The following is a 14,561-nucleotide window of genomic DNA, read 5'->3' on the forward strand; positions in this document are numbered from 1 at the left end:
GCTTTTCTGGACATCCAGTCTCAAGTTTCCCATCTGGAACGGCGCTCCCTGCTGCTTTGTGAAGGCTTGCTGCAAGAGCCTTCGAAACCCAGGAGCTCTTGCGTTGAGCTGTGACGCGTCCTGGGAAGACCTCCCGTTGCAGCGGAATGAGCCCCACTTCCAGGGCGTGCTGGTAGCAAATTTCCCACAGCCCACAGGGAGCAAACGATCCCAGGTGTGATGTATCACCAGGAGAGGCTGAGATGAGAGTAGGGGTTCACGCGTGTGCCCGGACCGAGGTTAATGATGGGATTAGAGCTAGGGTTAGATGCAGGGAAAGAGTGAGAGTTATAATTAGGGATAAAGCTAACAGGTGATCATTACTCGTCATGTAACATGATACAAAGGGTCAGAAGAGGAACTGATTCAGGGTTACAATTTGGACTTCGCAGACAACAGGAGCACTAAATGGTGCTGAGGGGGACTCAATAAAGTGGACCGGCCGCCTAATGTAAGCAATTGTGCACAAATATTGTACGATGACTAGCGTTGCCGGTGCTTTTTTCTTAAAGAGTCAGTTCTTGGCACCCATTCCCTACTTGACTCAGCCTAATCTTCAAGAATATTTGTCAAGAACTAAAAAAAATCCAGAAAAGGTTTAACCTCCCCGTCGGGGAATTGGACCCCGGTCTCCCGCGTGACAGGCGGGGATACTGACCACTATACTAACGAGGAGACGTGAGGGCATGAAATGAACAGCTGCTGATGTCTGCACAGCATCCAGCGACCACCTAGCTGGCCTAGGGGGGTCTCATTTTCCCCCGTCAAACGGCTTGCCCGATCTAAGGCTAATTTCTTTCTTTTTATCGGCACCAGGCTTAAAACTCAGTTTAAGGCGATAGTTCCGGGCTATGTTTGACTCCAGAGTTGAATCTGTCATCCCGCATTTCCTCAGCAAATCAAGCTACCCATATCAAGTCTCATGAGCTGAGGACGGCAAAGTCCCTGTGGGCTTAGGACAGTCAAAGAAACCCCTGGGCTGCATGCTAAGCCCCTTTTCGGCTTCACTTTCCGAATCCTGCCCTAGCTTGCGATTAGTTTTTTTCTCACTTCTTGCCCCCATCTCCCACCTTGCCTCATGGTCTCCCCTCCTCTGCGCACCTGACAGTTTGCCTGCCCTTCCACTGCCTGTCTCCAGACTTTCCAAGGAGAAAAGGCAAAGCACTAAAGCGGGCCGGGCAACGGGTCAAGTTCCGCTTTCGGCGACTAGCAGGGAGGTAGCGTGGCCGAGCGGTCTAAGGCGCTGGATTAAGGCTCCAGTCTCTTCGGAGGCGTGGGTTCAAATCCCACCGCTGCCACTTTTCCTGGCCTTGCATTTTAAAGAAGAACGTAACGTTGACCTCTTCCTTCATTAGTGCCACCTCTGTCGCAATGAGCAAGCGGATGGTATGCCACACCCTGCAGGAAAAAGGTTTCGCTTCTGACGTCTTGCTTTTCTGGACATCCAGTCTCAAGTTTCCCATCTGGAACGGCGCTCCCTGCTGCTTTGTGAAGGCTTGCTGCAAGAGCCTTCGAAACCCAGGAGCTCTTGCGTTGAGCTGTGACGCGTCCTGGGAAGACCTCCCGTTGCAGCGGAATGAGCCCCACTTCCAGGGCGTGCTGGTAGCAAATTTCCCACAGCCCACAGGGAGCAAACGATCCCAGGTGTGATGTATCACCAGGAGAGGCTGAGATGAGAGTAGGGGTTCACGCGTGTGCCCGGACCGAGGTTAATGATGGGATTAGAGCTAGGGTTAGATGCAGGGAAAGAGTGAGAGTTATAATTAGGGATAAAGCTAACAGGTGATCATTACTCGTCATGTAACATGATACAAAGGGTCAGAAGAGGAACTGATTCAGGGTTACAATTTGGACTTCGCAGACAACAGGAGCACTAAATGGTGCTGAGGGGGACTCAATAAAGTGGACCGGCCGCCTAATGTAAGCAATTGTGCACAAATATTGTACGATGACTAGCGTTGCCGGTGCTTTTTTCTTAAAGAGTCAGTTCTTGGCACCCATTCCCTACTTGACTCAGCCTAATCTTCAAGAATATTTGTCAAGAACTAAAAAAAATCCAGAAAAGGTTTAACCTCCCCGTCGGGGAATTGAGCCCCGGTCTCCCGCGTGACAGGCGGGGATACTGACCACTATACTAACGAGGAGACGTGAGGGCATGAAATGAACAGCTGCTGATGTCTGCACAGCATCCAGCGACCACCTAGCTGGCCTAGGGGGTCTCATTTTCCCCCGTCAAACGGCTTGCCCGATCTAAGGCTAATTTCTTTCTTTTTATCGGCACCAGGCTTAAAACTCAGTTTAAGGCGATAGTTCCGGGCTATGTTTGACTCCAGAGTTGAATCTGTCATCCCGCATTTCCTCAGCAAATCAAGCTACCCATCTCAAGTCTCATGAGCTGAGGACGGCAAAGTCCCTGTGGGCTTAGGACAGTCAAAGAAACCCCTGGGCTGCATGCTAAGCCCCTTTTCGGCTTCACTTTCCGAATCCTGCCCTAGCTTGCGATTAGTTTTTTTCTCACTTCTTGCCCCCATCTCCCACCTTGCCTCATGGTCTCCCCTCCTCTGCGCACCTGACAGTTTGCCTGCCCTTCCACTGCCTGTCTCCAGACTTTCCAAGGAGAAAAGGCAAAGCACTAAAGCGGGCCGGGCAACGGGTCAAGTTCCGCTTTCGGCGACTAGCAGGGAGGTAGCGTGGCCGAGCGGTCTAAGGCGCTGGATTAAGGCTCCAGTCTCTTCGGAGGCGTGGGTTCAAATCCCACCGCTGCCACTTTTCCTGGCCTTGCATTTTAAAGAAGAACGTAACGTTGACCTCTTCCTTCATTAGTGCCACCTCTGTCGCAATGAGCAAGCGGATGGTATGCCACACCCTGCAGGAAAAAGGTTTCGCTTCTGACGTCTTGCTTTTCTGGACATCCAGTCTCAAGTTTCCCATCTGGAACGGCGCTCCCTGCTGCTTTGTGAAGGCTTGCTGCAAGAGCCTTCGAAACCCAGGAGCTCTTGCGTTGAGCTGTGACGCGTCCTGGGAAGACCTCCCGTTGCAGCGGAATGAGCCCCACTTCCAGGGCGTGCTGGTAGCAAATTTCCCACAGCCCACAGGGAGCAAACGATCCCAGGTGTGATGTATCACCAGGAGAGGCTGAGATGAGAGTAGGGGTTCACGCGTGTTGCCGGACCGAGGTTAATGATGGGATTAGAGCTAGGGTTAGATGCAGGGAAAGAGTGAGAGTTATAATTAGGGATAAAGCTAACAGGTGATCATTACTCGTCATGTAACATGATACAAAGGGTCAGAAGAGGAACTGATTCAGGGTTACAATTTGGACTTCGCAGACAACAGGAGCACTAAATGGTGCTGAGGGGGACTCAATAAAGTGGACCGGCCGCCTAATGTAAGCAATTGTGCACAAATATTGTACGATGACTAGCGTTGCCGGTGCTTTTTTCTTAAAGAGTCAGTTCTTGGCACCCATTCCCTACTTGACTCAGCCTAATCTTCAAGAATATTTGTCAAGAACTAAAAAAAATCCAGAAAAGGTTTAACCTCCCCCCGGTCTCCCGCGTGACAGGCGGGGATACTGACCACTATACTAACGAGGAGACGTGAGGGCATGAAATGAACAGCTGCTGATGTCTGCACAGCATCCAGCGACCACCTAGATGGCCTAGGGGGTCTCATTTTCCCCCGTCAAACGGCTTGCCCGATCTAAGGCTAATTTCTTTCTTTTTATCGGCACCAGGCTTAAAACTCAGTTTAAGGCGATAGTTCCGGGCTATGTTTGACTCCAGAGTTGAATCTGTCATCCCGCATTTCCTCAGCAAATCAAGCTACCCATCTCAAGTCTCATGAGCTGAGGACGGCAAAGTCCCTGTGGGCTTAGGACAGTCAAAGAAACCCCTGGGCTGCATGCTAAGCCCCTTTTCGGCTTCACTTTCCGAATCCTGCCCTAGCTTGCGATTAGTTTTTTTCTCACTTCTTGCCCCCATCTCCCACCTTGCCTCATGGTCTCCCCTCCTCTGCGCACCTGACAGTTTGCCTGCCCTTCCACTGAAGCGGGCCGGGCAACGGGTCAAGTTCCGCTTTCGGCGACTAGCAGGGAGGTAGCGTGGCCGAGCGGTCTAAGGCGCTGGATTAAGGCTCCAGTCTCTTCGGAGGCGTGGGTTCAAATCCCACCGCTGCCACTTTTCCTGGCCTTGCATTTTAAAGAAGAACGTAACGTTGACCTCTTCCTTCATTAGTGCCACCTCTGTCGCAATGAGCAAGCGGATGGTATGCCACACCCTGCAGGAAAAAGGTTTCGCTTCTGACGTCTTGCTTTTCTGGACATCCAGTCTCAAGTTTCCCATCTGGAACGGCGCTCCCTGCTGCTTTGTGAAGGCTTGCTGCAAGACCCTTCGAAACCCAGGAGCTCTTGCGTTGAGCTGTGACGCGTCCTGGGAAGACCTCCCGTTGCAGCGGAATGAGCCCCACTTCCAGGGCGTGCTGGTAGCAAATTTCCCACAGCCCACAGGGAGCAAACGATCCCAGGTGTGATGTATCACCAGGAGAGGCTGAGATGAGAGTAGGGGTTCACGCGTGTGCCCGGACCGAGGTTAATGATGGGATTAGAGCTAGGGTTAGATGCAGGGAAAGAGTGAGAGTTATAATTAGGGATAAAGCTAACAGGTGATCATTACTCGTCATGTAACATGATACAAAGGGTCAGAAGAGGAACTGATTCAGGGTTACAATTTGGACTTCGCAGACAACAGGAGCACTAAATGGTGCTGAGGGGGACTCAATAAAGTGGACCGGCCGCCTAATGTAAGCAATTGTGCACAAATATTGTACGATGACTAGCGTTGCCGGTGCTTTTTTCTTAAAGAGTCAGTTCTTGGCACCCATTCCCTACTTGACTCAGCCTAATCTTCAAGAATATTTGTCAAGAACTAAAAAAAATCCAGAAAAGGTTTAACCTCCCCGTCGGGAATTGAACCCCCGTCTCCCGCGTGACAGGCGGGGATACTGACCACTATACTAACGAGGAGACGTGAGGGCATGAAATGAACAGCTGCTGATGTCTGCACAGCATCCAGCGACCACCTAGCTGGCCTAGGGGGGTCTCATTTTCCCCGTCAAACGGCTTGCCCGATCTAAGGCTAATTTCTTTCTTTTTATCGGCACCAGGCTTAAAACTCAGTTTAAGGCGATAGTTCCGGGCTATGTTTGACTCCAGAGTTGAATCTGTCATCCCGCATTTCCTCAGCAAATCAAGCTACCCATCTCAAGTCTCATGAGCTGAGGACGGCAAAGTCCCTGTGGGCTTAGGACAGTCAAAGAAACCCCTGGGCTGCATGCTAAGCCCCTTTTCGGCTTCACTTTCCGAATCCTGCCCTAGCTTGCGATTAGTTTTTTTCTCACTTCTTGCCCCCATCTCCCACCTTGCCTCATGGTCTCCCCTCCTCTGCGCACCTGACAGTTTGCCTGCCCTTCCACTGCCTGTCTCCAGACTTTCCAAGGAGAAAAGGCAAAGCACTAAAGCGGGCCGGGCAACGGGTCAAGTTCCGCTTTCGGCGACTAGCAGGGAGGTAGCGTGGCCGAGCGGTCTAAGGCGCTGGATTAAGGCTCCAGTCTCTTCGGAGGCGTGGGTTCAAATCCCACCGCTGCCACTTTTCCTGGCCTTGCATTTTAAAGAAGAACGTAACGTTGACCTCTTCCTTCATTAGTGCCACCTCTGTCGCAATGAGCAAGCGGATGGTATGCCACACCCTGCAGGAAAAAGGTTTCGCTTCTGACGTCTTGCTTTTCTGGACATCCAGTCTCAAGTTTCCCATCTGGAACGGCGCTCCCTGCTGCTTTGTGAAGTCTTGCTGCAAGAGCCTTCGAAACCCAGGAGCTCTTGCGTTGAGCTGTGACGCGTCCTGGGAAGACCTCCCGTTGCAGCGGAATGAGCCCCACTTCCAGGGCGTGCTGGTAGCAAATTTCCCACAGCCCACAGGGAGCAAACGATCCCAGGTGTGATGTATCACCAGGAGAGGCTGAGATGAGAGTAGGGGTTCACGCGTGTGCCCGGACCGAGGTTAATGATGGGATTAGAGCTAGGGTTAGATGCAGGGAAAGAGTGAGAGTTATAATTAGGGATAAAGCTAACAGGTGATCATTACTCGTCATGTAACATGATACAAAGGGTCAGAAGAGGAACTGATTCAGGGTTACAATTTGGACTTCGCAGACAACAGGAGCACTAAATGGTGCTGAGGGGGACTCAATAAAGTGGACCGGCCGCCTAATGTAAGCAATTGTGCACAAATATTGTACGATGACTAGCGTTGCCGGTGCTTTTTTCTTAAAGAGTCAGTTCTTGGCACCCATTCCCTACTTGACTCAGCCTAATCTTCAAGAATATTTGTCAAGAACTAAAAAAAATCCAGAAAAGGTTTAACCTCCCCGTCGGGGAATTGAACCCCGGGGATACTGACCATTATACTAACGAGGAGACGTGAGGGCATGAAATGAACAGCTGCTGATGTCTGCACAGCATCCAGCGACCACCTAGCTGGCCTAGGGGGTCTCATTTTCCCCCGTCAAACGGCTTGCCCGATCTAAGGCTAATTTCTTTCTTTTTATCGGCACCAGGCTTAAAACTCAGTTTAAGGCGATAGTTCCGGGCTATGTTTGACTCCAGAGTTGAATCTGTCATCCCGCATTTCCTCAGCAAATCAAGCTACCCATCTCAAGTCTCATGAGCTGAGGACGGCAAAGTCCCTGTGGGCTTAGGACAGTCAAAGAAACCCCTGGGCTGCATGCTAAGCCCCTTTTCGGCTTCACTTTCCGAATCCTGCCCTAGCTTGCGATTAGTTTTTTTCTCACTTCTTGCCCCCATCTCCCACCTTGCCTCATGGTCTCCCCTCCTCTGCGCACCTGACAGTTTGCCTGCCCTTCCACTGCCTGTCTCCAGACTTTCCAAGGAGAAAAGGCAAAGCACTAAAGCGGGCCGGGCAACGGGTCAAGTTCCGCTTTCGGCGACTAGCAGGGAGGTAGCGTGGCCGAGCGGTCTAAGGCGCTGGATTAAGGCTCCAGTCTCTTCGGAGGCGTGGGTTCAAATCCCACCGCTGCCACTTTTCCTGGCCTTGCATTTTAAAGAAGAACGTAACGTTGACCTCTTCCTTCATTAGTGCCACCTCTGTCGCAATGAGCAAGCGGATGGTATGCCACACCCTGCAGGAAAAAGGTTTCGCTTCTGACGTCTTGCTTTTCTGGACATCCAGTCTCAAGTTTCCCATCTGGAACGGCGCTCCCTGCTGCTTTGTGAAGGCTTGCTGCAAGACCCTTCGAAACCCAGGAGCTCTTGCGTTGAGCTGTGACGCGTCCTGGGAAGACCTCCCGTTGCAGCGGAATGAGCCCCACTTCCAGGGCGTGCTGGTAGCAAATTTCCCACAGCCCACAGGGAGCAAACGATCCCAGGTGTGATGTATCACCAGGAGAGGCTGAGATGAGAGTAGGGGTTCACGCGTGTGCCCGGACCGAGGTTAATGATGGGATTAGAGCTAGGGTTAGATGCAGGGAAAGAGTGAGAGTTATAATTAGGGATAAAGCTAACAGGTGATCATTACTCGTCATGTAACATGATACAAAGGGTCAGAAGAGGAACTGATTCAGGGTTACAATTTGGACTTCGCAGACAACAGGAGCACTAAATGGTGCTGAGGGGGACTCAATAAAGTGGACCGGCCGCCTAATGTAAGCAATTGTGCACAAATATTGTACGATGACTAGCGTTGCCGGTGCTTTTTTCTTAAAGAGTCAGTTCTTGGCACCCATTCCCTACTTGACTCAGCCTAATCTTCAAGAATATTTGTCAAGAACTAAAAAAAATCCAGAAAAGGTTTAACCTCCCCGTCGGGGAATTGAACCCCGGTCTCCCGCGTGACAGGCGGGGATACTGACCACTATACTAACGAGGAGACGTGAGGGCATGAAATGAACAGCTGCTGATGTCTGCACAGCATCCAGCGACCACCTAGCTGGCCTAGGGGGTCTCATTTTCCCCCGTCAAACGGCTTGCCCGATCTAAGGCTAATTTCTTTCTTTTTATCGGCACCAGGCTTAAAACTCAGTTTAAGGCGATAGTTCCGGGCTATGTTTGACTCCAGAGTTGAATCTGTCATCCCGCATTTCCTCAGCAAATCAAGCTACCCATCTCAAGTCTCATGAGCTGAGGACGGCAAAGTCCCTGTGGGCTTAGGACAGTCAAAGAAACCCCTGGGCTGCATGCTAAGCCCCTTTTCGGCTTCACTTTCCGAATCCTGCCCTAGCTTGCGATTAGTTTTTTTCTCACTTCTTGCCCCCATCTCCCACCTTGCCTCATGGTCTCCCCTCCTCTGCGCACCTGACAGTTTGCCTGCCCTTCCACTGCCTGTCTCCAGACTTTCCAAGGAGAAAAGGCAAAGCACTAAAGCGGGCCGGGCAACGGGTCAAGTTCCGCTTTCGGCGACTAGCAGGGAGGTAGCGTGGCCGAGCGGTCTAAGGCGCTGGATTAAGGCTCCAGTCTCTTCGGAGGCGTGGGTTCAAATCCCACCGCTGCCACTTTTCCTGGCCTTGCATTTTAAAGAAGAACGTAACGTTGACCTCTTCCTTCATTAGTGCCACCTCTGTCGCAATGAGCAAGCGGATGGTATGCCACACCCTGCAGGAAAAAGGTTTCGCTTCTGACGTCTTGCTTTTCTGGACATCCAGTCTCAAGTTTCCCATCTGGAACGGCGCTCCCTGCTGCTTTGTGAAGGCTTGCTGCAAGACCCTTCGAAACCCAGGAGCTCTTGCGTTGAGCTGTGACGCGTCCTGGGAAGACCTCCCGTTGCAGCGGAATGAGCCCCACTTCCAGGGCGTGCTGGTAGCAAATTTCCCACAGCCCACAGGGAGCAAACGATCCCAGGTGTGATGTATCACCAGGAGAGGCTGAGATGAGAGTAGGGGTTCACGCGTGTGCCCGGACCGAGGTTAATGATGGGATTAGAGCTAGGGTTAGATGCAGGGAAAGAGTGAGAGTTATAATTAGGGATAAAGCTAACAGGTGATCATTACTCGTCATGTAACATGATACAAAGGGTCAGAAGAGGAACTGATTCAGGGTTACAATTTGGACTTCGCAGACAACAGGAGCACTAAATGGTGCTGAGGGGGACTCAATAAAGTGGACCGGCCGCCTAATGTAAGCAATTGTGCACAAATATTGTACGATGACTAGCGTTGCCGGTGCTTTTTTCTTAAAGAGTCAGTTCTTGGCACCCATTCCCTACTTGACTCAGCCTAATCTTCAAGAATATTTGTCAAGAACTAAAAAAAATCCAGAAAAGGTTTAACCTCCCCCCGGTCTCCCGCGTGACAGGCGGGGATACTGACCATTATACTAACGAGGAGACGTGAGGGCATGAAATGAACAGCTGCTGATGTCTGCACAGCATCCAGCGACCACCTAGCTGGCCTAGGGGGTCTCATTTTCCCCCGTCAAACGGCTTGCCCGATCTAAGGCTAATTTCTTTCTTTTTATCGGCACCAGGCTTAAAACTCAGTTTAAGGCGATAGTTCCGGGCTATGTTTGACTCCAGAGTTGAATCTGTCATCCCGCATTTCCTCAGCAAATCAAGCTACCCATATCAAGTCTCATGAGCTGAGGACGGCAAAGTCCCTGTGGGCTTAGGACAGTCAAAGAAACCCCTGGGCTGCATGCTAAGCCCCTTTTCGGCTTCACTTTCCGAATCCTGCCCTAGCTTGCGATTAGTTTTTTTCTCACTTCTTGCCCCCATCTCCCACCTTGCCTCATGGTCTCCCCTCCTCTGCGCACCTGACAGTTTGCCTGCCCTTCCACTGCCTGTCTCCAGACTTTCCAAGGAGAAAAGGCAAAGCACTAAAGCGGGCCGGGCAACGGGTCAAGTTCCGCTTTCGGCGACTAGCAGGGAGGTAGCGTGGCCGAGCGGTCTAAGGCGCTGGATTAAGGCTCCAGTCTCTTCGGAGGCGTGGGTTCAAATCCCACCGCTGCCACTTTTCCTGGCCTTGCATTTTAAAGAAGAACGTAACGTTGACCTCTTCCTTCATTAGTGCCACCTCTGTCGCAATGAGCAAGCGGATGGTATGCCACACCCTGCAGGAAAAAGGTTTCGCTTCTGACGTCTTGCTTTTCTGGACATCCAGTCTCAAGTTTCCCATCTGGAACGGCGCTCCCTGCTGCTTTGTGAAGGCTTGCTGCAAGAGCCTTCGAAACCCAGGAGCTCTTGCGTTGAGCTGTGACGCGTCCTGGGAAGACCTCCCGTTGCAGCGGAATGAGCCCCACTTCCAGGGCGTGCTGGTAGCAAATTTCCCACAGCCCACAGGGAGCAAACGATCCCAGGTGTGATGTATCACCAGGAGAGGCTGAGATGAGAGTAGGGGTTCACGCGTGTGCCCGGACCGAGGTTAATGATGGGATTAGAGCTAGGGTTAGATGCAGGGAAAGAGTGAGAGTTATAATTAGGGATAAAGCTAACAGGTGATCATTACTCGTCATGTAACATGATACAAAGGGTCAGAAGAGGAACTGATTCAGGGTTACAATTTGGACTTCGCAGACAACAGGAGCACTAAATGGTGCTGAGGGGGACTCAATAAAGTGGACCGGCCGCCTAATGTAAGCAATTGTGCACAAATATTGTACGATGACTAGCGTTGCCGGTGCTTTTTTCTTAAAGAGTCAGTTCTTGGCACCCATTCCCTACTTGACTCAGCCTAATCTTCAAGAATATTTGTCAAGAACTAAAAAAAATCCAGAAAAGGTTTAACCTCCCCGTCGGGGAATTGGACCCCGGTCTCCCGCGTGACAGGCGGGGATACTGACCACTATACTAACGAGGAGACGTGAGGGCATGCAATGAACAGCTGCTGATGTCTGCACAGCATCCAGCGACCACCTAGCTGGCCTAGGGGGTCTCATTTTCCCCCGTCAAACGGCTTGCCCGATCTAAGGCTAATTTCTTTCTTTTTATCGGCACCAGGCTTAAAACTCAGTTTAAGGCGATAGTTCCGGGCTATGTTTGACTCCAGAGTTGAATCTGTCATCCCGCATTTCCTCAGCAAATCAAGCTACCCATCTCAAGTCTCATGAGCTGAGGACGGCAAAGTCCCTGTGGGCTTAGGACAGTCAAAGAAACCCCTGGGCTGCATGCTAAGCCCCTTTTCGGCTTCACTTTCCGAATCCTGCCCTAGCTTGCGATTAGTTTTTTTCTCACTTCTTGCCCCCATCTCCCACCTTGCCTCATGGTCTCCCCTCCTCTGCGCACCTGACAGTTTGCCTGCCCTTCCACTGCCTGTCTCCAGACTTTCCAAGGAGAAAAGGCAAAGCACTAAAGCGGGCCGGGCAACGGGTCAAGTTCCGCTTTCGGCGACTAGCAGGGAGGTAGCGTGGCCGAGCGGTCTAAGGCGCTGGATTAAGGCTCCAGTCTCTTCGGAGGCGTGGGTTCAAATCCCACCGCTGCCACTTTTCCTGGCCTTGCATTTTAAAGAAGAACGTAACGTTGACCTCTTCCTTCATTAGTGCCACCTCTGTCGCAATGAGCAAGCGGATGGTATGCCACACCCTGCAGGAAAAAGGTTTCGCTTCTGACGTCTTGCTTTTCTGGACATCCAGTCTCAAGTTTCCCATCTGGAACGGCGCTCCCTGCTGCTTTGTGAAGGCTTGCTGCAAGACCCTTCGAAACCCAGGAGCTCTTGCGTTGAGCTGTGACGCGTCCTGGGAAGACCTCCCGTTGCAGCGGAATGAGCCCCACTTCCAGGGCGTGCTGGTAGCAAATTTCCCACAGCCCACAGGGAGCAAACGATCCCAGGTGTGATGTATCACCAGGAGAGGCTGAGATGAGAGTAGGGGTTCACGCGTGTGCCCGGACCGAGGTTAATGATGGGATTAGAGCTAGGGTTAGATGCAGGGAAAGAGTGAGAGTTATAATTAGGGATAAAGCTAACAGGTGATCATTACTCGTCATGTAACATGATACAAAGGGTCAGAAGAGGAACTGATTCAGGGTTACAATTTGGACTTCGCAGACAACAGGAGCACTAAATGGTGCTGAGGGGGACTCAATAAAGTGGACCGGCCGCCTAATGTAAGCAATTGTGCACAAATATTGTACGATGACTAGCGTTGCCGGTGCTTTTTTCTTAAAGAGTCAGTTCTTGGCACCCATTCCCTACTTGACTCAGCCTAATCTTCAAGAATATTTGTCAAGAACTAAAAAAAATCCAGAAAAGGTTTAACCTCCCCGTCGGGGAATTGAACCCCGGTCTCCCGCGTGACAGGCGGGGATACTGACCACTATACTAACGAGGAGACGTGAGGGCATGAAATGAACAGCTGCTGATGTCTGCACAGCATCCAGCGACCACCTAGCTGGCCTAGGGGGTCTCATTTTCCCCCGTCAAACGGCTTGCCCGATCTAAGGCTAATTTCTTTCTTTTTATCGGCACCAGGCTTAAAACTCAGTTTAAGGCGATAGTTCCGGGCTATGTTTGACTCCAGAGTTGAATCTGTCATCCCGCATTTCCTCAGCAAATCAAGCTACCCATCTCAAGTCTCATGAGCTGAGGACGGCAAAGTCCCTGTGGGCTTAGGACAGTCAAAGAAACCCCTGGGCTGCATGCTAAGCCCCTTTTCGGCTTCACTTTCCGAATCCTGCCCTAGCTTGCGATTAGTTTTTTTCTCACTTCTTGCCCCCATCTCCCACCTTGCCTCATGGTCTCCCCTCCTCTGCGCACCTGACAGTTTGCCTGCCCTTCCACTGCCTGTCTCCAGACTTTCCAAGGAGAAAAGGCAAAGCACTAAAGCGGGCCGGGCAACGGGTCAAGTTCCGCTTTCGGCGACTAGCAGGGAGGTAGCGTGGCCGAGCGGTCTAAGGCGCTGGATTAAGGCTCCAGTCTCTTCGGAGGCGTGGGTTCAAATCCCACCGCTGCCACTTTTCCTGGCCTTGCATTTTAAAGAAGAACGTAACGTTGACCTCTTCCTTCATTAGTGCCACCTCTGTCGCAATGAGCAAGCGGATGGTATGCCACACCCTGCAGGAAAAAGGTTTCGCTTCTGACGTCTTGCTTTTCTGGACATCCAGTCTCAAGTTTCCCATCTGGAACGGCGCTCCCTGCTGCTTTGTGAAGGCTTGCTGCAAGAGCCTTCGAAACCCAGGAGCTCTTGCGTTGAGCTGTGACGCGTCCTGGGAAGACCTCCCGTTGCAGCGGAATGAGCCCCACTTCCAGGGCGTGCTGGTAGCAAATTTCCCACAGCCCACAGGGAGCAAACGATCCCAGGTGTGATGTATCACCAGGAGAGGCTGAGATGAGAGTAAGGGTTCACGCGTGTGCCCGGACCGAGGTTAATGATGGGATTAGAGCTAGGGTTAGATGCAGGGAAAGAGTGAGAGTTATAATTAGGGATAAAGCTAACAGGTGATCATTACTCGTCATGTAACATGATACAAAGGGTCAGAAGAGGAACTGATTCAGGGTTACAATTTGGACTTCGCAGACAACAGGAGCACTAAATGGTGCTGAGGGGGACTCAATAAAGTGGACCGGCCGCCTAATGTAAGCAATTGTGCACAAATATTGTACGATGACTAGCGTTGCCGGTGCTTTTTTCTTAAAGAGTCAGTTCTTGGCACCCATTCCCTACTTGACTCAGCCTAATCTTCAAGAATATTTGTCAAGAACTAAAAAAAATCCAGAAAAGGTTTAACCTCCCCGTCGGGGAATTGAACCCGGGATACTGACCACTATACTAACGAGGAGACGTGAGGGCATGAAATGAACAGCTGCTGATGTCTGCACAGCATCCAGCGACCACCTAGCTGGTCTAGGGGGGTCTCATTTTCCCCCGTCAAACGGCTTGCCCGATCTAAGGCTAATTTCTTTCTTTTTATCGGCACCAGGCTTAAAACTCAGTTTAAGGCGATAGTTCCGGGCTATGTTTGACTCCAGAGTTGAATCTGTCATCCCGCATTTCCTCAGCAAATCAAGCTACCCATATCAAGTCTCATGAGCTGAGGACGGCAAAGTCCCTGTGGGCTTAGGACAGTCAAAGAAACCCCTGGGCTGCATGCTAAGCCCCTTTTCGGCTTCACTTTCCGAATCCTGCCCTAGCTTGCGATTAGTTTTTTTCTCACTTCTTGCCCCCATCTCCCACCTTGCCTCATGGTCTCCCCTCCTCTGCGCACCTGACAGTTTGCCTGCCCTTCCACTGCCTGTCTCCAGACTTTCCAAGGAGAAAAGGCAAAGCACTAAAGCGGGCCGGGCAACGGGTCAAGTTCCGCTTTCGGCGACTAGCAGGGAGGTAGCGTGGCCGAGCGGTCTAAGGCGCTGGATTAAGGCTCCAGTCTCTTCGGAGGCGTGGGTTCAAATCCCACCGCTGCCACTTTTCCTGGCCTTGCATTTTAAAGAAGAACGTAACGTTGACCTCTTCCTTCATTAGTGCCACCTCTGTCGCAATGAGCAAGCGGATGGTATGCCACACCCTGCAGGAAAAAGGTTTCGCTTCT

The 14,561-nt window shown here is 51.4% G+C and overlaps 2 non-coding genes across 2 annotated transcripts; both read right to left on the reverse strand.

Moving 5' to 3' along the window:
• Positions 1 to 7,907: 7,907 nt before the first annotated feature.
• On the reverse strand, positions 7,908 to 7,979 carry TRNAD-GUC (transfer RNA aspartic acid (anticodon GUC)). The gene has a single exon. It is a non-coding gene; the product is annotated as a tRNA-Asp (tRNA).
• A 4,316-nt stretch (positions 7,980 to 12,295) lies between these two features.
• On the reverse strand, positions 12,296 to 12,367 carry TRNAD-GUC (transfer RNA aspartic acid (anticodon GUC)). The gene has a single exon. It is a non-coding gene; the product is annotated as a tRNA-Asp (tRNA).
• Between the last annotated feature and the right edge of the window lie 2,194 nt (positions 12,368 to 14,561).

Source organism: Ambystoma mexicanum, unplaced genomic scaffold (genome assembly GCF_040938575.1).
Source record: "Ambystoma mexicanum isolate Mex_15411 unplaced genomic scaffold, UKY_AmexF1_1 Mex_scaf20, whole genome shotgun sequence".
NCBI classification, from domain to species: Eukaryota; Metazoa; Chordata; class Amphibia; order Caudata; family Ambystomatidae; genus Ambystoma; species Ambystoma mexicanum.